General features: G+C 37.5%; 1 pseudogene; it reads left to right on the plus strand.

The window, feature by feature from the left end:
- The window catches only part of LOC139763313 (uncharacterized), a 120760-nt pseudogene that overhangs the window by 53708 nt on the left and 40045 nt on the right, over positions 1-27007 (plus strand).

Genomic DNA, 27007 nt, shown 5'->3' on the forward strand with positions numbered 1-27007 from the left:
ATAAATATATATAATATATATATATATATATATATATATATATATATATATATATATATATATATATATATATATATATATATATATATATATATATATATCCCTGGGGATAGGGGATTAAGAATACTTCCCACGTATTCCCTGCGTGTCGTAGAAGGCGACTAAAAGGAAGGGGAGCGGGGGGCTGGAAATCCTCCCCTCTCGGTTTTTTTTTTTTTTTTTTCAATTTTCCAAAAGAAGGAACAGAGAATTGGGCCAGGTGAGGGTATTCCCTCAAAGGCCCAGTCCTCTGTTCTTAACGCTACCTCGCTAATGCGGGAAATGGCGAATAGTTTGAAAGAAAGAAAAATATATATATATATATATATATATATATATATATATATATATATACATATATATATATATATATATATATATATATATATATATATATATATATATATATATATATATATATAAATATAAATATATATATATATATATATATATATATATATATATATATATATATATATATATATATATATATATATATATATATATATATATATATATATATATTTATATATATATATATATATATATATATATATATATATATATATATATATATATATATATATATATATATATATATATATATATATATATATATATATATATATATATGTATATATATATATATATATATATATATATATATATATATATATATATATATATATATATATGTATTTTTCTTTTTTTTTTTTGCTTTGTCGCTGTCTCCCGCGTTTGCGAGGTAGCGCAAGGAAACAGACGAAAGAAATGGCCCAACCCACCCCCATACACATGTATATACATACGTCCACACACGCAAATATACATACCTACACAGCTTTCCATGGTTTACCCCAGACGCTTCATATCCCCCGATTCAATCCACTGACAGCACGTCAACCCCGGTATACCACATCGCTCCAATTCACTCTATTCCTTGCCCTCCTTTCACCCTCCTGCATGTTCAGGCCCCGATCACACAAAATCTTTTTCACTCCATCTTTCCACCTCCAATTTGGTCTCCCTCTTCTCCTCGTTCCCTCCACCTCCGACACATATATTCTCTTGGTCAATCTTTCCTCACTCATTCTCTCCATGTGCCCGAACCATTTCAAAACACCCTCTTCTGCTCTCTCAAATACGCTCTTTTTATTTCCACACATCTCTCTTACCCTTACGTTACTTACTCGATCAAACCACCTCACACCACACATTGTCCTCAAACATCTCATTTCCAGCACATCCATCCTCCTGCGTACAACTCTATCCATAGCCCACGCCTCGCAACCATACAACATTGTTGGAACCACTATTCCTTCAAACATACCAATTTATGCTTTCCGAGATAATGTTCTCGACTTCCACACATTCTTCAAGGCTCCCAGAATTTTCGCCCCCTCCCCCACCCTATGATCCACTTCCGCTTCCATGGTTCCATCCGCTGCCAGATCCACTCCCACATATCTAAAACACTTCACTTCCTCCAGTTTTTCTCCATTCAAACTCACCTCCCAATTGACTTGACCCTCAACCCTACTGTACCTAATAACCTTGCTCTTATTCACATTTACTCTTAACTTTCTTCTTTCACACACTTTACCAAACTCAGTCACCAGCTTCTGCAGTTTCTCACATGAATCAGCCACCAGCGCTGTATCATCAGTGAACAACAACTGACTCACTTCCCAAGCTCTCTCATCCCCAACAGACTTCATACTTGCCCGTCTTTCCAAAACTCTTGCATTCACCTCCCTAACAACCCCATCCATAAACAAATTAAACAACCATGGAGACATCACACACCCCTGCCGCAAACCTACATTCACTGAGAAACAATCACTTTCCTCTATTCCTACACGTACACATGCCTTACATCCTCGATAAAAACTTTTCACTGCTTCTAACAACTTTCCTCCCACACGATATATTCTTAATACCTTCCACAGAGCATCTCTATCAATTCTATCATATGCCTTCTCCAGATCCATAAATGCTACATACAAATCCATTTGCTTTTCTAAGTATTTCTCACATACATTCTTCAAAGCAAACACCTGATCCACACATCCTCTATCACTTCTGAAACCACACTGCTCTTCCCCAGTCTGATGCTCTGTACATGCCTTCACCCTTTCAATCAATATCCTCCCATATAATTTACCAGGAATACTCAACAAACTTATACCTCTGTAATTTGAGCACTCACTCTTATCCCCTTTGCCTTTCTACAATGGCACTATGTACGCATTCCGCCAATCCTCAGGCACCTCACCATGAGTCATACATACATTAAATAACCTTACCAACCAGTCAACAATACAGTCACCCCCTTTTTTAATAAATTCCACTGCAATACCATCCAAACCTGCTGCCTTGCCGGCTTTCATCTTCCGCAAAGCTTTTACTACCTCTTCTCTGTTTACCAAATCATTTTCCCTAACCCTCTCACTTTGCACACCACCTCGACCAAAACACCCTATATCTGCCACTCTATCATCAAACACATTCAACAAACCTTCAAAATACTCACTCCATCTCCTTCTCACATCACCACTACTTGTTATCACCTCCCCACTTGCGCCCTTCACCGAAGTTCCCATTTGCTCCCTTGTCTTACGCACTTTATTTACCTCCTTCCAGAATATCTTTTTATTCTCCCTAAAATTTAATGATACTCTCTCACCCCAACTCTCATTTGCCCTTTTTTTCACCTCTTGCACCTTTCTCTTGACCTCCTGTCTCTTTCTTTTATACATCTCCCACTCAATTGCATTTCTTCCCTGCAAAAATCGTCCAAATGCCTCTCTCTTCTCTTTCACTAATACTCTTACTTCTTCATCCCACCACTCACTACCCTTTCTAATCAACCCACCTCCCACTCTTCTCATGCCACAAGCATCTTTTGCGCAATCCATCACTGATTCCCTAAATACATCCCATTCCTCCCCCACTCCCCTTACTTCCATTGTTCTCACCTTTTTCCATTCTGTACTCAGTCTCTCCTGGTTGAGTATTCCTGGTAAATTATATGGGAGAGTATTGATTGAGAGGGTGAAGGCATGTACAGAGCATCAGATTGGGGAAGAGCAGTGTGGTTTCAGAAGTGGTAGAGGATGTGTATATCAGGTGTTTGCTTTGAAGAATGTATGTGAGAAATACCTAGAAAAGCAAATGGATTTGTATGTAGCATTTATGGATCTGGAGAAGGCATACGATAGAGTTGATAGAGATGCTCTGTGGAAGGTATTAAGAATATATGGTGTGGGAGGAAAGTTGTTAGAAGCAGTGAAAAGTTTTTATCGAGGATGTAAGGCATGTGTATGTGTAGGAAGAGAGGAAAGTGATTGGTTCTCAGTGAATTTAGGTTTGCGGCAGGGGTGTGTGATGTTTCCATGGTTGTTTAATTTGTTTATGGATGGGGTTGTTAGGGAGGTGAATGGAAGAGTTTTGGAAAGAGGGGCAAGTATGAAGTCTGTTGGGGATGAGAGAGCTTGGGAAGTGAGTCAGTTGTTGTTCGCTGATGATACAGCGCTGGTGGCTGATTCATGTGAGAAACTGCAGAAGCTGGTGACTGAGTTTGGAAAAGTGTGTGGAAGAAGAAAGTTAAGAGTAAATGTGAATAAGAGCAAGGTTATTAGGTACAGTAGGGTTGAGGGTCAAGTCAATTGGGAGGTGAGTTTTAATGGAGAAAAACTGGAGGAAGTGAAGTGTTTTAGATATCTGGGAGTGGATCTGGCAGCGGATGGAACCAAGGAAGCGGAAGTGGATCATAGGGTGGGGGAGGGGGCGAAAATCCTTGAAGAATGTGTGGAAGTCGAGAACATTATCTCGGAAAGCAAAAATGGGTATGTTTGAAGGAATAGTGGTTCCAACAATGTTGTATGGTTGCGAGGCGTGGGCTATGGATAGAGTGGCGCGTAGGAGGATGGATGTGCTGGAAATGAGATGTTTGAGGACAATGTGTGGTGTGAGGTGGTTTGATCGAGTGAGTAAGGTAAGGGTAAGAGAGATGTGTGGAAATAAAAAGATCGTGGTTGAGAGAGCAGAAAAGGGTGTTTTGAAGTGGTTTGGGCACATGGAGAGGATGAGTTAGGAAAGATTGACCAAGAGGATATATGTGTCGGAGGTGGAGGGAACAAGGAGAAGAGGGAGACCAAATTGAAGGTGGAAAGATGGAGTGAAAAAGATTTTGTGTGATCGGGGCCTGAATATGCAGGAGGGTGAAAGGAGGGTAAGGAATAGAGTGAATTGGAGCGATGTGGTATACCGGGGTTGACGTGCTGTCAGTGGATTGAAGCAGGGCATGTGAAGCGTCTGGGGTAAACCATGGAAAGCTGTGTAGGTATGTATATTTGCGTGTGGACGTATGTATATACATGTGTATGGGGGGGGGGGGGGTTGGGCCATTTCTTTCGTCTGTTTCCTTGCGCTGCCTCGCAAACGCGGGAGACAGCGACAAAGTATAAAAAATATATATATATATATATATATATATATATATATATATATATATATATATATATATATATATATATATATATATATATAACACTTATATGTGACAACCATAAATGAATGTTACACGCACACATGACAAACTTGAATGAATGATACACGTATATATGACAAATCTGAATGAATATAACACGTACACGTGGCAACACTGAATGGGTAAAATACGTACGCATGACAAAACTGAATGAACACATGACAAACTTGAATGAATGATACACGTATATATGACAAATCTGAATGAATAAAACACGTACACGTGGCAACACTGAATGGGTAAAATACGTACGCATGACAAAACTGAATGAATTATGTCTGTACATTTGAGAAACCTGAATAAATAAAACACGTACACATGAGAAACCTGAATAAACGATACGGGTACACGAGACAAACTCGAATGAATAACATGTACGCTTGACAAACCTTAATCAATATTACACCTACACAGGACAAATCAGAATGCATAATACATATACATACGATAAACCTGAATGAGTAATAAAAGTACATATGACAAACCAAAATGAATAATACACCTACACGTGACAAACCTGTATGAATAATGGACGTACACGTAACAAATGTGAATGAATACAACACATTTACCTTACAAACATGAATGAATGATAAACGTACACATGACAAACCTGAATGATTAATGAATGTGCATGTGGCAAACCTAAATAAATGATGCACATACACTTGACAAACCTGAATGAATGATAGACGTAGAAGTGACAAACGTAAATGAATAGTACACTTACACGTGACAAACCTGAATGAACAAAACACGTAGACGTAAGAAACTTGTATGAATGAAACACGTATACGTGACAAAGCTGAATGAATAATACATGCACAAGTGACAAACCTGAATTAATGGGACACATACATGTGACAAACTTGAATGAATAATACACGTAAATGTGACAGACCGGAATGAATCACACAGGTACACATGACAAACCTGAATGAATAAAACACGCACTCTTGACAAATCTGGATGAATATAACACGTACACGTGACAAACCTGAATGAATGATACACGCATACGTCACAAACCTGAATGAATGAAACACGTACACATGACAAAACTGAATGAACGATACGGGTATACGTGAAAAACCTAAATGAATGCTACCTTTACCTCACATACCTTAATGAATGGTACACGTACATAGCACAAACGTCAATGAATAATACAAGTACATGTGACAATCCTGAATGATCAATAAACGTACACTTGACAAACCTGAATGAATGATGCACGTATATGTAACAAACCAGAATGAATAATCCAAATATACGCGACAAACTTGAATAAATGATGCACGCATGACAATTCTGATTGAATGATACACGGACATATGTCAAACCTGAATAAATAACACACGTACACTTGACAAACCTGAATCATTGATATACACTTATACATGACAGACCTGAATTAACAACACAAGTACAGGCGATAAACCTGAATTAATAAAATACGTACACGTGACAGACTTTTATGAATGATACACTTGCACGTGACCAACCTGAATGAATAATACACGTATACCTGACAAACCTAAATGAATAATACACGTACACGCGAGAAACATATATTGATAAAACACGTATATGTTAGAAACCTTGATTAACTATACAAGCACACGTGACAAACCTGAATGAAGGATACACGTACATGTGAGAAACCAGAATGATTGATACATGTACAAGTGATAAACCTGAATGAATATAACACGCAAACCTGACGAAGGTGAATGTGTGATACACGTACTTGTGACAAACCTGAGTGAATAATGGAGGTACACATGACTAGCCTTAATGAATAATACACATGCGCATGACAAACCTAAATATGTAATACACGTACATGTGACAGACCTGAATTGATAAAACACGTACATGTTACAAACATGAATGAATGATACATGTACACATGACAAACTTGAATGAATAATACACGTACACGTGAGAATCCTGAACGAGTGATACATGTACACATGACATACCTGAATGAATAGTACACGTACACATGAAATATCTGAATGAATTGTGCACGTACATATGACGAACCTGAATTAATGATACACGTACACGTGAGAGACCTGAATGAGTGATACACGTACACGTGACAAATCTGAATTGATAAAACACGTACACATGACAAACCTGAAAGAACTATACACATACACGTGACAAACCTGAATAAATGATAGACGTACACGTGACAAACCTAAATGAATAAAAAACGTACTTGTGACAAACCTGAATGGATAATACATGTACACCTGAAAACTCTTGAATGAACAAAACACGTACACCTGAAAAACCTTAATGAACGATACGTGTTCACATGACAAACCTTACTGAATGATACACGTACACAGAACAAACCTGAATGAAGAATACACGTACAGGTGACAAAACTGATTGAATCAAACACGTACGCGTGACAAATCTGAATAAATAAAACACGACATATGACAACTATGAGTAAATGATACATGTACATATGACAAACTTGAATGAATAATGCACATATGCATGACAAACCTGAACGAATGACACACGTACACGTGATAACCCTGAATAAGAAAACACGTACACGTGACAAAACTGAATGAATGATACACGTACATTTGAGAAACCTGAATGAATAAAACACGTACACACGACAAACCTGAATAAACGATACGAGTACACGTGACATACCTGAATCAGTAACACTTACACGTGACAAACCTTAATGAATATTACACGCACACAGGAAATATCAGTATAAATGATAAACGTACATTTGAGAAACTTGAGGGAATAATACACGTACATATGACAAACCTGAATGAATAATACACCTACACGAGACAATCCTGAATGAATGTAGCACGTACACGTAACAAACGTGAATGAATAAAACACGTACACCTAACAAACCTAAATGAATGATACACGTACACGTGACAAACCTGAATGAATAATGCATGTACACGTGACAAACTTAAATGAATGATGCATGTACACATGACAAACCTAAATGAATAATAGACGTGGAAGTGACAAACCTAAATGAATAACACACGCACATGTGACAAACCTGAAAGAACCAAACACGTACACTCAACAAACCTGTACGAATGAAACACGTACACGTGAAAACCTAAATGAATAATACACCTACATATGACAAATCTGAATTAATGATAAACATACATGTGACAAAGTCGAAAGAATAATACACGTATATGCGACAAACCGGAATGAATTACACACGTACATATGACAAATCTGAATGAATGAAACACGTACCCTTGACAAACCTAAATGAATAAAACACGTACGAGTGAAAAACCTGAATGAATGATACACGTATACGTTACAAACCTGGATGAATGAAACACGTACACAAGACAAACCTGTGTGAACGATACGTGTACACGTGAAAAACCTAAATGAATACCACGTTTACCTGAAGAACGTTAATGAACGATACACGTACCCAGCATAAACCTGATTGAATAATACACGTACATATGACAATCCTGAATGAACAATGCTCGTACACGTGACAAACCTGAGTGAATGATGCACGTACACGTGACAAACCTGAATAGATAATCCAAGTAAACGTGACAAAGGTGAATTAATGATTCACGACGTAGCAAACCTGAATGAATAATCCAAGTACACACGACAAACGTGAATGAATGATACACGCCGTGACAAATCTGATTGAATGATACACTGATATCTGTCAAACCTGAATGAATAATACACGTACAAGTGACAAACCTAAGTGAATAAAACATGCACACATAAAAAACCTGAATGAATCAAATACGTACACGTGATAAACATGAATAAATTATACACGTACACAGGACAAATCTAAATCAATGATATACATACACGTTACAAGCCTGAATGAATACCACACGTACACATGAGAAACCTGAATGAATTAAGCATGTACATCTGACAAACCCGAATTAATAAAACACGTAGACGTAACAAACCTGAATGAATGATACACGTACATATGACAAACCTGAATGAATAATACACGTACTAGTGACAAACCTAAATGAATAAAACACGTACACGTAACAAACCTGAATGAATGATACACGTACATATGACAAACCTGAATGAATAATACACGTACTAGTGACAAACCTAAATGAATAAAACACGTACACGTAACAAACCTGAATGAATGATACACGTACATATGACAAAACTGAATGAATAATACACATACACGTGACAAACTTGAATGAATCAAAAACGTACGCGTGACGAACCAGAGTGAATGATAAACATAAATGTGTCAAACCTGAATGAATGATACATTTACAGGTGACAAACATAAATGAATAAAAAATGTACACGTAAAAAAACCTAAATGAATCAAACACGTACACGTGACAAACATGAATGAATGATACACGTACAACCTGAATCAGTGATATTAAAACCTGAATGAATAACACACGTACACATGAGAAACCTAAATGAATTAAGCACGTACATCTGACAAACCTGAATGAATAAAACATGTACACGTAACAAACCTTAATTAGTGATACACGTATATATGACAAACCTAAATGAATAATACACGTACACGTGGCAAACCTAAATGAATAAAACACGTGCACGTAACAGCCTGAATGAATAAAAACGTACACGTGACAAAACTGAATGAATAACACACGTACACGTGATAAACTTGAATGAATAAAAAACGTACACGTGTCAGACCAGAATGATTGATACACATAAATGTTTCAAACCTAAATGAATAATACTCGTACACCTGAAAATCCTGAATGAATTAAGCACGTACATCTAATAAACCTGAATGAATGAAACACGCACACGTGAAAAATCTAAATGAATGATACACGTACACGTAAAAAACTTGAATGAATAGAACACGTATACTTGACAAAGCTGAATGAGTGATTCAAGTACACATGACAAACCTGAATGAAAAATGCACGTACATGTGACTAACCTGAATAAATGATACACAGGCACGTGACAAAAATAAATAAGTAATACATATACACATGACAAACCTGAATGAATGATGCTCGTACACTTCACAAACGTGAGTGAATAAAACGTAACAACCCTTAATGTATGATACATGTACATATGACAAATTTTAATGGATAATACACGTATATGTGACAAACCTGAATTAATAATACACGTACTCGTGACTAATTTGAATGAATAACGCACTACATGTGACAGACCTAAATGAATGATACACGTACACGTGACAAACCTTAATGAATCATTCACGTATACATGTCAAACCTGGATGAATGATACATGTACACGTGACAGACCTTTATGAATGGTACAGGTGCACGTTGCAAACCTAAATGAATAATACACGTACAGGGGACAAATCTGAATGAATTAAACAAGTACATCTAACAAATCTGAATGAATAAAACACGTAAACGTGAAAAACCTAAATGAATAATACACTTACACGTGACAAACTTGAATGAAAAATACACCTACATGTAACTAATCTGAATGAATAAAACACCTACACGTGACAAAAACTGAATGAATAGAAAACTTGCACTCGACGAATCTGAATAAGTGATGTACGTACACGTGACAAACCTGAATAAGTGAGACACGTAAACGTGTCAAACCTGAATGAATGATTACCTTACACGTGACAAACCTGAATGAATGATTACCTTACACGTGACAAACCTGAATGAATGATTACCTTACACGTGTCAAACCTGAATGAATGATTACCTTACACGTGTCAAACCTGAATGAATGATTACCTTACACGTGACAAACCTGAATGAATGATTACCTTACACGTGACAAACCTGAATGAATGATTACCTTACACGTGACAAACCTGAATGAATGATTACCTTACACGTGACAAACCTGAATGAATGATTACCTTACACGTGACAAACCTGAATGAATGATTACCTTACACGTGACAAACCTGAATGAATGATTACCTTACACGTGACAAACCTGAATGAATGATTAACTTACACATGACAAACCTGAATGAATGATTACCTTACACGTGACAAACCTGAATGAATGATTACCTTACACGTGACAAACCTGAATGAATGATACAAGTACATTTAACAAACCCGAATTGATAAAATACGTACACGTGACAGACTTTCATGAATGATACATGTGCACGTGACAAACCTGAATGAATAATACACGTACACGTGAGAAATCCAAATGAATAAAGCACATATACGAGAGAATTCTTAATTAATGATACACGTACACGTGACAAACCTGAATGAATCATACACGTACATGTGATAAACCAGAATGAATAAAACACTTACAAGTGACAAACCTGAATGAATAAAACACGCACACCTGACCAACCTTTATGAGTGATTTACGTACATGTGACAAATCTGAATGAATAATGGACGTACACATAACTAACCCGTATGAATGATACACGTGAACGTGACAAACCTAAATATGTAATACACTTACACGTGACAAACCTTAATGAATAATACACGTACACGTAACAAACATGAATGAATGATACACGTACATGTGACAAACCTGAATAAATAAAACACACACACGTGACAAACCTTAATGAATTATACACGTACACATGACAAATCTGATTGAATGCTAAACGTACACGCTACAAACCTGAATGAAAACAACAAGTACACTTGACAAAACTGAATGAGTGATACATGTACACGTGGCGAACCTGAATGAATAATGTACGTACACGTGACTAACCTGAATGAATGATACATGCGCATGTGACAAACATTAATAAGTAACATACGTACACATGACGAACCTGAATGAATGATGCATGTACACGTGACAAACCTGAATGAATAATACACATACACGTGACAAGCCTAAATGAATAAAACACCTACACGTGACAAACCTTAATAAAAGATACACGTACACGACAAATTTCAATGAATCGTACACATATATGTGACAAACTTGAATGAATAATAAACGTGCACGTGACTATCCTGAATGAATAAAGCACGTGCACGTGAGAAACCTGAATGAATGATACACGTATACGTGACAAACCTGAATGAATAATTCATGTACACATGACAAACCTGAATGAATAATACACATACACGTGACAAGCCTAAATGAATAAAACACCTACACGTGACAAACCTTAATAAAAGATACACGTACACGACAAATTTCAATTAATCGTACACATATATGTGACAAACTTGAATGAATGATACACGTGCACGTGACTATCCTGAATGAATAAAACACGTACACGTGAGAAACCTGAATGAATGATACACGTATACATGACAAACCTGAATGAATAATTCATGTACACATGACAAACCTGAATGAATAATACACGTACACGTAACAAACCTTTATGAATAATACACGTGCACGTGACAGACCTGAATGAATTAAACAAGTGCACCTAAGAAACCTTTAATAATTTACGTACACGTGACAAATCTGAATGACTAATACACGTACATGTGACAAACCTGAATGAATAATACATGTACAAGTAACAAACCTGAATGAATTAGACAAGTGCACGTGAGAAACCTGAATGAAGAAAACACGTACACGTGGAAAACCCAAATGAATAATACACTTACATGTGACAAACTTGAATGAAAAGTACACGTACATGTGGCAAACGTGAATGAATAGAAAAAGTACACCTGACAGACCTGAATGAATTGAAGACGTACAAAGCTGAATGAGTGATACACATACACGTGACAAACCTGAATGAATAAGGCACGTACACGTGACTAACCTGAACGAATGATACCTGTGCACGTGATAAACACAAATAAGCAATACACGTACACATAACTAACATGAATGAATGATACACGTGCAAGCGACAAACCTGAATGAATAATACACATACACGTGACAAACCTGAATGAGTGAAAAAAGTACATGTGACAAGCCTTAATAAATAATACACGTACACATGACAAACTTTAATGAATGATACACGTAAAAATGACAAACCTGAATAAGTATTATGCGTACACGTGACTAACCTTAATGAATCAAACACGTGCACATGACAAACCTGAATGAATGATACACGTACACGTGACAAACCTGAATGAACAAAACACGTATACGTGAGAAAACTTAATGATGATACACGTACACGTGAAAAACCTGAATGAATGAAACACGTACATGTGAGAAACCAGAATGAATAAGACACGTACACATAACAAACCTGAATGAATGATATACTTTCACCTGACAAAGCTGAATGAGTGATACTCGTACATGTAACAAACCTGAATGAATAATGGACGTACACGTGTCTAGCCTGAGTGAATAATACACTTGCACGTGACAAATCTGAATAAGTAGTACATGTGACAAACCTGAATGAATGATGCACGTACAGGTGGCAAACCTGAATGAATAATACAAGTACGCGCGACAAACCTTAATGAATAATACACGTACTTGTGACAATCCTGAATGAATAATACACGTACACGTGACATACCTTAATGCATTATACACGTACGCATAACAAACTTGAACGAATAATACTCGTACACGTGACAAGCCTGAATGAATGATACACGTACACGTGACAAACCTGAATGAATAATACACGCACACGTCACCAACTTGTCTTCTTCATCAGGTATAGCTACTTACGGCCACATGACGGCTCCTGGGGAATCTTGCTGGAAGATGGCTCGTGGACGGGCATGGTTGGTATTGTGGGCAGGAAGGTAAGGTGAGAGAGAGAGAGAGAGAGAGAGAGAGAGAGAGAGAGAGAGAGAGAGAGAGAGAGAGAGAGAGAGAGAGAGAGAGAGAGAGAGAGAGAGAGAGAGAGAGAGAGAGAGAGAGAGAGAGAGAGTACACGAAGGAAACAAACAGCAGAAGTGATATTCGTTTATGACAAGTTCATATGACAAGTGATACACGAGTCTTATGTACGATCCCGGAGAGGAAAAGTTCAGAGTACAATGTGTTGAGGAACGGTGGTTCGTGGTGGAGAAGTGTCGGAGGAATGGGTGGGTGGGGGTGAGCAGTTCATTGCCAGACTGCTGTGTGAGCTGCCGGTGTTGGTAGGAGGAGGATGACAGGTTCAGCAAGATGAGGGCCTCAAGGTGGGTGGTATAAGATGGGATTCGGAATGCTCTTTCTACACTCTTTCTAACTAGTCCCTCTGTGCAGCTGTTAGTTGGCAAAGATGGGTGATCTTAGGTGGAGTGAAGATGATACAGACATTCCTGAGCTGAATAAGTGGAACGCCTGATAATTTCGTTGTTACGTAAGCTACAGAGGGTAGGAGAAAGATTTGATGGTAGTGCTGACATGGCATCCAGTTTAAACCGTCACCTTTAGCGTCGCCGAGGATTCATAAGTCTCTGACTACAAGGAGGATGTCAGGGTCTAGTGTGATGTCAAGGGGGCGCCCAGGCTTATGTGCATCATCACAGTCTTGGTATGGTTGATGGTGACGTGGTTGAGTGTAGCTTATCCTGAAGGTTGTTGATGATGTGCTGAAGGGCACTGAAGTCAGGGGAGTTGTTGATGATGTCAAAGGTAGAGTCGTGTAAGTACTTCCGACGGTGGTTTCTGTCCCTCAGGACGTCAGAGATAAGAACACTGTTCAACAACTAATTTTCGTCACACATGGCTAGCGATATTCTTGATCTAGTTTTGGACGCTCATTTCGAAAATGTAATCCGTTTTCTTGTATCATTCTACGTTTCTGCTAAGAACAGTTACAAGATGGTCTGTCCTAACCTGGATTCCACAATACGGCCAGTGACGTACAACAAAGACAACCATCCCACTCCACTACAACTGGAGGAAGGCATCAGAAGTGGCGACGATGAAGAAGAGTATGATGAGGAAACTGCTGCTGTATTGGAAGAAACGGGAACGGATGTAGAGTTTGTGCTTGACGACGAGCCAAAGAAATTTTCTTAAGGAGAATTAAATGATTTGGTCCGAGATTTGGCACTGCCGACAGATGAAGCTGAGCTTTTAGCAACTCGTCTAAAAAAAAGTAATGTCTGCTTAAGAAGGAGACTCGCACAGCTTGTTTCAGGAAAAGGAGTCAGACTCTTACTTCTCATTTTTCCGTGGATGGGCCGCTTTATATTATTATGCAATAACGCTGATGCATTATTCCACTGCTTATCCCAAGAGCATAATCTAACTCAATGACACTTGTTCATCTACTCATCTATAAGAAGTCTGAAAGCGGTGCTACTCCACAATGGGAAAAAGAAACCGTCTGTTCATGTAGGGTTTTCTGTGCGCATGAGAGAGTGTCATGAGAACATGCAGGCACTCCTAGATGCCATAAAATACAACAATTACAACTGGAAAATATGTGGGGACTTGAAAGTGATCGGCATGCTGATGGGAATGTAGTTAGGATACACAAAATACTGCTGATTTTCTATGCCCCTGGAACAGTTGAGCAGCTTCCAGGCATTACATGGAGCCAGACTGGTCTCAGCGAAGATCATATGAGCCAGGAATTTCAAGTGTCCAGGATGAGCCTCATGTTGATCCACAAAATTTTCTTCTTCCCCCGCTGCTCCACATAAAGTTTGGTCACATGGAGCAATTTGTGAAAACTCTTGCCAAGAGAATCTCGGAAGGATTCGAGTATGACGGAAAGTTTTTCAAAGATCGCTGAAGCCAAGTTGAAGAACACATCTGCGTCGGTCCGCAGATAAAGGAACTCCTGAAAGACCACAATTTTATCATCACACATCTTGATGACTTGGAGCTGGAGGCCTAGAACACTTTTGGCTGGCTATGTGAAAATTTCTTGAGAAACATAAGGTCTCCGGGCAGTATGAAAAGACTTCTGAAATCCTACGCTGCCATGGGATGTAGGATGTCGCTCAAGGTGCATTTCCTTCATTCACATCTGGACGTTTTTGTGGAGAACCTTGGAGCATGTCTGTCGAACAAGGAGAGAGTTTCCATCAGGACTTCAGCGCAATGGAGCATCGATACCAGGGTTTGTGTAATGAAGGGATGCTTGAAAATTACTGCTGGATGATGTAAAGGAACGAACCTGAGCCAAAACACCACAGGAGGTCCAAAGCTCAGAGCTTTTAGCTTGTGAAGATCGCCGCCAGAGAAGGCTTAAAGCTCGACGTTGTTAGCTCGTCCTTCTGGATCGTATCTTCTCTGTATACCTTCCACCGAGGAATACTGAGGTTCTGCAGTAAAAAATTTGAACTGGTAGAAATCTTATCATTTTGCCTAAACCCATGTATCATGCAGCTGCACTTGAACTGAAAAAATACTGTATCCGTACAAAGAAAATGTGACGTATTGTACTGAAATGCACTAAACATTCGTAATCTACATCGGAAATACGTTCGTCTAGAAAAGTTACTCTTCATCCTTGATGAGAGAAAAGTTACGCTTCATCCATGATAAGAGAAAAGATACGATTCATTCTTAATGAGAAAAAAAAAGTAGCGCTTCATCCTTGATGAGAGAAAAGTTAGGCTTCACCCTTGATAAAAGAAAAGTTACGCTTCATTCTTGATGAGAGAAAAGTTAGGCTTCATCCACGATGACAGAAAAGTTACGCTTCATCCTTGAGAGAAAAGTTACATCTCATCCCTTATTAAAGTTATGCTTCATCCTTGATGAGAGAATAATTACGCTTCATCCTTGTTGAGAGAAAAGTAACTCTTCATCCATGATTAGAGAAAAGTTACGCTTCAACCTTGATTAGAGAAAAGTTACGCTTCATCCTTGATGAGAGAAAAGTTACGCTTCATATATGATGAGAGAAAAGTTACGCTTCATCCTTGATGAGCCAAAGTTACGCTTCATCCTTGATGAGCCAAAGTTATGCTTCATCCTTGATGAAAGAACAGTTATGCTTCATCCTGGATGAAGGAAAACTTACGCTTCATCCTCGATGAGAGAAAACATACGCTTCATCCTTGATGAGAGGAAACTTACGCTTCATACATGATGAGAGAAAAGTTACACTTCATCCATGATGAGAAAGAAATTGCGCTTCACCTTTGATGAGAGAAAAGTTACGCTTCATCCTTAATGAGAGAAAGGTTACGCTTCATCCTTGATAAGAGAAAAGTTACGCTTCATCCTTGATGAGAGAAAAGTTACGGTTCATCCATAATGAGAAAAAAATTGCACTTTATGCTTGATGAGAGAAAAATTACGCTTTATCCATAATGAGAGAGAAGTTACGCTTCATCCTTGATGAGAGAAAAGGTACGATTCATCCTTTATGAGAAAAGTTGGGCTTTATTCTTGATGAGAGAAAAGTTACGCTTTATCCATGATGAGAAAAAAGTTTCGCTTCATCCATAATAAAAGAAAAGTCATGCTTCATCCATGAGGAGAGAAAAGTTTCGCTTCATGCATGATGAGAGAAAGAAATACGCTTCATCCTTGATGAGAGAAAAGTTACGTTTCATCCATAATGAGAAAAAAGTTACGTTTCATCCTTGATGAGAGAAAAGTTACGCTCCATCCTTGAAGAGAGAAAAGAAACGCTTCATCCATAATGATAGAAAAGTTACACTTCATCCTAGATGAGAGAAAAGGTACGATTAATCCTTGATTAGAGAAAATTTTCGCTTTATTCTTAATGAGGGAAAATTTATGCTTCATCCATGATGACAGAAAAGTTACGCTTCATCCTTGATGAGAGAAAAGGTACGCTTCATCCTTGATGAGAGAAAAGTTACGCTTCTTCCATGATGACAGAAAAGTTACGCTTCATCCTTGATGAGAGAAAAGTTACTCTTCATCCATGATGACAGAAAAGTTATGCTTCATCCTTGATAAGAGAAAAGTTACGCTTCATCCTTGATGAGAGAAAAGTTACGCTTCATCCTTGATGAGAGAAAAGTTACGCTTCTTCCATGATGAGAAAAACGTTGCACTCTATGCTTGATGAGAGCAAAATTACGCTTTATCCATAATGAGAGAGAAGTTACGTTTCATCCTTGATGAGAGAAAAGGTATGAGTCATCCTTTATGAGAGAAAAGTTGCGCTTTATTGTTGATGAGAGAAAATTTACGCTTCATCCATGATGAGAGAAAAGTTACGCTTCATCCATGATGAGAGAAAAGTTACGCTTCATCCTTGATGAGAGAGAAGTTACGCTGCATCCCTGATGAGAGAAAAGATAGGCGTCATCCTTGATGAGAGAAAAGCTACGCTTCATCCGTGATGAGAGAAAAGTTACGCTTCATGCATGATGAAAGAAAAGATACGCCTCATCCTTGATGAGAGAAAAGTTATGCCTCATCCTTGATGATAGAAAAATTACACTTTGTCCTTGAAGAGAGAAAAGTTACGCCTCATCGTTGATGAGAAAAAAGTTACGCTTCATCCTTGGTGAGAAAAAACTTGCGCTTCATCCTTAATTAGAGAAAAGTTTCAATTAATCCACGATGAGGGAAAAGCTACGCTTCATTCATGATGAGAGAAAAGTTACGCTTCCTCCATGATGAGAAAAAGTTGCACTTTATCCTTATAAGAGAAAAGTTACGCTTTATCCATAATGAGAGAAAAATTACGCTTCATCCTTGATGAGAGAAAAGGTAGGCTTCATCTTTGATGAGAGAAAAGTTACGCTTTTTTCTTGACGAGAGAAAAGTTACGCTTCATCCATAATGACAGAAAAGCTACGCTTCATCCTTGATGAGAGAGAAGTTAATCTTCGTCTTTGATGAGAGCAAAGTTGCGCTTTATCCATGATGAGAGAAAAGTTACGATTTATCATTGATGAGAAAAAAGTTAATTTATTTTTGATGAGAGAAAAGTTACTCTACATCCATGATGAGAGAAATGTTACGCTTCACCCATGACGAGAGAAAAGCTGCGCTTCATCATTGGTAAGAGAAAAGTTACGCTTCATCCATAATGAGAGAAACGTTACACTTCATCTATGATGAGAGAAGAGTTAAGCTTCACTTTGATGAGAAAAAATTTATGCTTCATCCATTATGAGAAAAAAGTTAAGCTTCATCCATGATGAGAGGAAAGTTAAGCTTCACCCATGATAAGGGAAAAGTTACGCTTCATCCTTGATGAGAGAAAAGTTACACTTCATCCATGATGAGAGAAAAGTTACAATTCATCCTAATGAGAGAAAACTTACACTTCATCCATGAAGAGAGAAAAGTTACGCTTCATCAATGATGAGAGAAAAGATACGCTTCATCCATGGTGGGTTAAAAGTTACGCCTCGTCCTTGATTAGAGAAAAGTTATGCTTCATCCATATTGAGAGAAAAGGTACGCTACATCCTTGATGAGAGAACAGGTACGCCTCATCCTTGATGAGGGAAAAGTTACGCTTCATCCATGATGAGAAAAAAGTTACGATTCATTCTTAATGAGAAAAAAAGGAGCGCTTCATCCTTGATGAGAGAAAAGTTAGGGTTCACCTTTGACGAGAGAAAAGTTACGCTTCATTCTTGATGAGAGAAAAGTTACGCTTCATCCACGATGACAGAAAAGTTACGCTTCATCCTTGATGAGAGAAAATTACGCTTTATCCTGGATGAGGGAAAAGCTACGCTTCATCCTTTATGAAAGAAGTTACACTTCATCCTGGATGAGGGAAAAGTTACGCTTCATCCTGAATGAGGGAAAAGTTACGCTTCATCCTCGGTGGGACAAAACTTACGTTTCATCCATGACGAGAGAAATGTTACGCTTCATACATGGTGAGAGAAAAGTTACACTTCATTCATGATGAGAAAAAAATTGCGCGTCATCCTTGATGAGAGAATTTTTACGCTTAATCCTTGATGAAAGAAAGTTGCGCTTCATCCTTGATAAGAGAAAAGTTACGCTTCATCCTTAATGAGAGAAAAGTTACGCTTCATCCCTGATGAGGGAAAAGTTACGCTTCATTCAAGAGGAGAAAAAAGTTACGCTTCATCCATGATAAATGAAAAGTTACGCTTCATCCATGAGGAGAGAAAAGTTACGCTTCATCCCTGATGAGAGAATTACACTTCAAGCTTGATAAAGGAAAAGTTACGCCTCATCCCTGATGACAGAAAAGTTGAGCTTCATCTATGATGAAAGCAAAAGTTATGCTCATCCTTGATGACAGAAAACTTACGCTTCATCCATGATGACAGATAATTTACTTTTCATCAATGATATGAGAAAGTTAAGCTTAATCCAAGATGAGAAAAAAGTTACGCTTCGTCCTAGAAAAGAGAAAAGTTATAATTCGTTCTTGATGAGAGAAAAGTTACGCTTTACCCTAGTTGAGAGAAACTTACGCTTAATCCATGATGAATGAAAGGTATGCTTTATCCATGATGAGAGAAAAGTTATGCTTTATCCTTGATGAGAGAAAAGTTACGCTTCATGAATGTGAGAAATGTTACATTTCATCCCTGAAGAGAAAAAAGCTCCGCTTTATCCTTGATGAGAGGAAAATTACGCTTTTCCTTGATGAGAGAAAAGTTACGCTTCATCCATGATGAGAGAAAAGATATATTTCATCATTGATGAGAGAAAAGATATATTTCATCATTGATAAGAGAAAAGTTTCGCTTCATCCATGATGACAGACACTTTACGCTTCATCCATGATGAGAGAAAAGTTCCGCTTCATCCTTGATAAGAGAAAAATTACGCATCATCCATGATGAGAAAAAAGTTAAGCTTCGTCCTTGATGAGAGAAAATTTACGCGTCATCCTTTGATGAGAGAAAAAATACGCTTCATTGATGAGAGAAATGTTACGCTTCATCCTTGATGAGAGAAAGGTACCGCTTTAGCCTTGATAAGAGAAAAATAATGTTTTTCCTTGATGAGAGAAAAGTTACGCTTCATTCATGATGAGAGAAAAGTTACATTTCACCATTGATTAGAGATAGGTTACTCTTTATCCATGATGAGAAAATTTAAGCCTCATCCATGATGATAGAAAAGCTCCGCTTCATCCTTTAAAAGAGAAAATTTACCTTTAATCCATGATGAGAAAAAAGTTACGCTTCATCCTTGATGAGAAAAATTACGCTTCATCTTTAATGAGGGAAAAGTTATGCATCATCCGTGATGAGAGAAAAGTTACTCTTCATCTCTGATGAGAGAAAAGCTACGCTTTATCCATGTTGAGGAAAATTTACGCTTCATCCTTGATGATAAAAAAGTTACGCTACATTCGTGATGACAGAAAAGTTATTCTTCATCCTTGATGATAGAAAAGTTACGCTTCGTCCGTGGTGAGAGAAAAGCTGCGCTTCATCCATGATGAGAAAAAGGTTACGCTTCATCCTTTATGGGAAAAGAGTATCGTTTCATGTTTCATGAGAGAAACGTTACGCTTCATCTTTAATGAAAGAAAAGCTTCGCTTCATTCACGATGAGAGAAAAAGTTACGCTACATCCTTGATAAGGAAAAGCTGCACTTCTTCCATGATGAGGGAAATATTACGCTTTCTCTTTGATAAAAGAAAAGTTACGCCTCATCAATGACCAGAGAAAAGTTACGCTTCATCCGTGATGGGAGAAAAGTTACGCTTCATCCTTGATGAGAGAGTAGTTATTCTTCATCCTTGATGAGAGAAAAGTTACGTTTCATCCATGATGAGAGAAAAGTTACGCTTTATCCTTGATGAGAGAAATTTTCGTTTCATCCTTGATTAGAGAATCGTTACGTTTCATCCATGATGAGAGATAAGTTGAGCTTATTCCTTGATGCGAGAAAATTTATGCTTCATCCATGATGAGAGAAAAGTTACGCTTCATCCTTGATGAGAGAAAAGTTATGCGTCAATCATAATGAGAGAAAAGTTACTCTTCATCCCTGATGAGAGAAATACACTTCAACCTTGGTAAGGAAAATGTTACGCTTCATCCTTGATGAGGGAAAATTTAAGCTTCAACCTTGATGAGAGCAAAAGCTACGCTTCATTGTTGATGACAGGAAAATTACGCTTCATCCTTGAGGAGCGAAAAGTTACGTTTCATCAATGATGTAAGAAAGTCCCGCTATATCAGTGATAATAAAAACATACGCTTCATCCTTGATAAGAGAAGAGTTATGTTTCATGCCTGATGAGAGAAAAGTTACGTTTTTTCCTTGGTGATAGAAAATTTACTCGTAATCCATGATGAGAGAAAGGTATGCTTCAGCCATGATGAGAGGAAAGTTAACCTTTTTCCTTGATGAGAGAAAAGTTTCGCTTCATCCTTGATGAGAGAAAAGTTACGCTTCATCCATGATGAGAGATAAGTGAAGCTTCATCCTTGATGAGAGAAAATTTAAGAATTTACGTTTCATCAATGATGTGAAAAAGTTACTCTTTATCCATGATGAGAAAAAAGATACGCTTCATCCTTGATTAGAGGAAAGTTAAGCTTCATTCACGATGAGAAAAACGTTACACTTCATCCACGTTGAGAGAAAACTTAAGATTCATCCTTGATAAGAGAAAAATCACACTTCTTTCATCATGAGAAAAATGTTGCGCTTTATTTTTGATGAGAGAAAAGCTGCGCTTCATCCTTGATGACAGAAAAGTTACATTTCATCATTGATGAGAGAAAGGTTACGCTTTATCCATGATGAGAGAAAATTTACATTTCACCCATGATGAGAGAAAAGTTCAGCTTCATCCTTTATGAGAGGAAAATTACGCGTCATCCTTGATAAGAAAAAAGTTACGCTTCATCCTTAATGAGGGAAAAGATATGCTTCATCCCTGATGAGAAAAAAAGTTACGCTTCATCTTTGATGAGAGAAAAGTTACACTTCATCCATGATGAGGGAAAAATTACGCTTCATCCTTGATGATAGAAAAGTTACGCTTCATCCGTGATGACAGAAAAGCTATTCTTCATCCTTGATGACTGAAAAGTTAGGCTTCGTCCGTGATGAGAGAAAAGTTAGGCTTCGTCCGTGATGAGAGAAAAGTTACGTTTCATCCTTGATGAGAGAAAAGTTATGCTTCATCCTCGATGAGAGAAAAATATCGTTACATCCTTGATGAGAGAACCATTACGCTTCATTCTTGATGAGAGAAAAGCTACGCTTCATCCATGATGAGAGAAAAAGTAACGCTTCATTTTTGATGAGAGAAAAGCTACGCTTTATCCATAATGAGAGAAAAATTACGCTTTCTCCTTGATAAGAGAAAAGCTTCGCTTCATCCATGATTAAAGAAAAGTTACGCTTCATGCGTGATGAGAGATAAGTTACACTTCATTCTTGATGAGAAAAGTTACGTTTTATCCTTGATCCGAGAAAACTTTCGCTTCTTCCTTGATTAGAGAATCGTTACGCTTCATGCATGATGAGAGAAAGGTTAAACTTCATCCTTGATGCGAGAAATGTTATGCTTCATCCATGATGAGAGAAAAGTTACGCGTCAATCATAAAGAGAGAAAAGTTACGCTTCACCCCTGATGAGAGAAATACACTTCAACCTTGGTAAGAGAAATTTTACATTTCATCCTTGATGAGAGAAAAGTTAAGCTTCATGCTTGATGAGAACAAAATTTACACTTCATCCTTGATGAGAGAAAAGTTCAGCTTCATCCTTGATGAGAGCAAAAGTTTCGCTTCATCGTTGATGAGAGGAAAGTTACCCTTCATCCTTGATGAGAAAAAATTACGTTTCATCAATGATATGAGAAAGTCACGCATTATCCATGTTGAGAAAAAAGCTATACTTCATCCTTGATAAGAGAAAAGTTATGTTTCATAATTGATGAGAGAAAAGTTACGCTTCCTCTTTGTTGAGAGAAAATTTACTCTTAATCCATGATAAGAGAATGGTATGCTTCATCCATGATGAAGGAAAAGTTACGCTTTATCCATGATGAGAGAAAAGTTTCACTTCATCCTTGATGAGAGAAAAGTTACGCTTCATCCATGATGAGAGAAAATTTAGCTTCATCCTTGATGAGAGAAAATTTACGTTTCATCAATGATGTGAAAAAGTTACGCTTTATCCATAATGAGAAAAAAGCTACGCTTCATCCTTAATGAGAGAAAAGTTACGCTTCATCCATGATGAGGGAAACGTTACGCTTCATCATGTTGAGAGAAAAGCTAAGCTTCATCCTTGATAAGAGAGAAATTACATTTCATCCATGATGAGAATAATGTTACCCTTTATTTTTGATGAGAGAAAAGCTACGCTTCGTCCTTGATGACAGGAAAGTTGTGCTTTATCCTTGATGACAGAAATGTGACGTATCATCATTGATGAGAGAAAAGTTAAGGTTCATCCATGATTATAGAAAGGGTACGATTTCTCCTTGATGAGAGAACATCATCGATGGCTGAAAATTTACGCTTCACCCTTGATGAGAGTAAAGTTACGTATCTTCAAGGATGAGAAAAAAGTTAAGCATCATCATTGATGAGAAAATAGTTACGCTTCATCCTTCATGAGAGAAAAGTTCAACTTTAGCGTTGATGAGTGTAAAATAACGCTTTTCCTTGATGAGAGAAAAGTTACGCTTCATCCATGATGAGAGAAAATTTACACTTCATCATTGATCAGAGAAAAGTTACGCTGCATCCATGATGGGATACAATTTACACTTCATCCATGAAGAGAGAAAAGTTCCGATTCCTCCTTTATGAGAGAAAACTTACGCTTCATCCATGATCAAAATAAAGTTACGCTTCATCCTTGATGAGAACAAATTTACGCTTCATCCTTGATTACAGAAAAGTTACGCTTCATACTTGATGAGAGAAAAGTCACGCTTCATCCGTGATGATAGAAAAGTTATGCTTCATCCATGATGAGAGAAAAGTTACGCTTTATCCTTGATGAGAGAAATATTACGTTTTTCCTTGATGAGAGAAATGTTACGCTTCATCCTTGATGAGAGAAAAGCTACGCTTCATCCAAGATCAGGGAAAAATTACTCTTCATCCCTGATAAGAGAAAAGTTACTTTTCATCCATGATGAGAGAAAAATTACGCTTTCTCCTTGATAAGAGAGAAGTTTCGCTTCATCGAAGACCAGAGAAAAGTTTTGCTTCATCCAAGACTAGAGAAAAGTTACGCTTTATCCGTGATGAGAGAAGAGTTAAGCTTCATACTTGACGAGAAAAAAATACTCTTCATCTTTGATGAGAGAAAAGTTATGGCTCATCCATGATGAGAAAAAGTTACGCTTCATCTTTGATGAAAGAAAAGTTACGCGACATCCATAATGAGAGAAAAGTTACGCTTCATCCCTGATGAGAGAAATACACTTCAACATTGGTAAGGGAAATTTTACGCTTCACCTTTGATGAGAGAAAAGTTAAGCTTCATCTTTGATGAGTGCAAAGATTACGCTTCATCCTTGATGCGAGAAAAGTTAAGCTTCACCCTTGATGAGATAAAAGCTACGCTTCATCCATGAAGAAAGAAAAATTACGCTTCATCCTTGAAGATAGAATTTTAAGCTTCATCCGTGATGACAGAAAAGTTACGCTTCATCCTTGATGAGGGAAAGTTACGCTTCATCCGTGATCAGAGAAAAGTTAAGCTTCATTCTTGATGAGAGAAAAGTTACGCTTCATCCTTGATAAGAGAAAAATATCGATTCCTCCTTGATCAGAGAAACGTTACGCTTCATCCTTGATAAGAGAAAACCCACGCTTCATTCATGATGAGAGAAGAAGCTGCGCTTCATACTTGATGAGAGAAAAGATAGACTTCATCCAGGATGAGGGAAAAATTTCGCTTTCTGCTTGATAAGAGAAAAGTTTCGTTTTATCCATGACCAGAGAAATGTTCCGCTTCATTTGTGATGAGAGAAAAGTTACCCTTCGTTCGTGAGAGAAAGCTTCACTTCATCCATGATGAGAGAAAAGTTAAGCTTCATCCTTGATGGGAGAAAAGTTATGCTTCATCCATGATGAGAGAAAAGCTACACTCCATTCTTGATGAGAGAAAAGTTACGCGTCATCCATAATGAGAGAAAAGTTACGCTTCATCCCAGATGAGAGAAAGACACTTCAACCTTGTTCAGGAAATGTTACGCTTCATCCTTGTTGAGAGAAAAGTTAAGCTTCATCCTTGATGAAAACAAAAGTTACGCTTTATCCTTGATGAGAGAAAAGTTAAGCTTCATCCTCGATGAGAGCAAAGTTACGCTTCATCGTTAATGACAGGAAAGTTACGCTTCGTCCTTAATGAGAGAAAATCTACGTTTCATCAATGATATGAGAAAGTCACGTTTTATCAATGATGAGAAAAAAGTTACGCTTCATCCTCGACAAGAGAAAAGTTATGTTTCTTCCTTGATGAAAGAAAAGTTACGCTTTATCCTTGCTGAGAGAAAATTTTTGCTTAATCCATGATGAGAAAAAGGCATGCTTCATCCACGATGAGAGAAAAGTTACGCTTTATCCTTGATGAGAGAAAAGTTTCATTTCATCGTTGATGAGAGAAAAGTTACGCTTCATCCATGATGAAAGAAAGGTTAGGCTTCATCCTTGATGAGAGAAAATTAAAAAATCTACGTTTCATCAATGATGTGAAAAAGTTACGCTTTATCCATAATGAGAAAAAAGTTAGGCTTCATCCTTGATGAGAGAAAAGTTAAGCCTCATCTTTGATAAGAGAAAAGTTACGCTTCATCTATGATGAGAGAAACGTTACGCTTCATCCATGTTGTGAGAAAATTTAAGCTTCATCCTTGATAAGAGGAAAATTACGCTTCATGCATGATGAGAAAAATGTTACGCTTTGTTTTTGATGAAATAAAAGCTACGCTTCATCCTTGATGAGAAAAAAGTTATGCTTCATCGTTGATGGGAGGAAAGTTTCGCTTCACCCTTGATGACAGAAAAGTTATGTTTCATCCTTGATGAGAGAAATGTTACGTATCATTATTGATGAGAGAAAAGTTAAGGTTCATCCTTTATTATAGAAAAGGTACGCTTCATCCTTGATAAGAGAACATCCTTGATGAGAGAAAACTTACGCTTCATCCTTGATGAGAGAATATGTACATATCATCATTGATGAGAGAAACGTTAAGGATCATCATTGATGAGAAAATAGTTACGCTTCATCCTTGATGAGAGAAAAGTTCCACCTTAGCGGTGATGAGAGAAAAATTTCGCGTTTCCTTGATGAGAGGAAAGTTACGCTTCATCAATTATAAGAGAAAAGTTACATTTCATCATTAATGACTGAAAAGTTACATTATCCATGATGGGAGAAAACTTACGCTTCATCCATGATGAGAGAAAAGTTACGCTTCATTTTAGATGAGAGAAAATTTACGTTTTAACCATGATGAGAGAAAATTTACGCCTTCTCTTTGATGAGAGAAAAGTTACGTTTCATCCGTGTTGAGAGAAGTGTTATGCTTTATCCTTGACACAAAAAGTTAAGCATC

This window comes from Panulirus ornatus, chromosome 46 (assembly GCF_036320965.1).
Source record: "Panulirus ornatus isolate Po-2019 chromosome 46, ASM3632096v1, whole genome shotgun sequence".
NCBI lineage: Eukaryota > Metazoa > Arthropoda > Malacostraca > Decapoda > Palinuridae > Panulirus > Panulirus ornatus.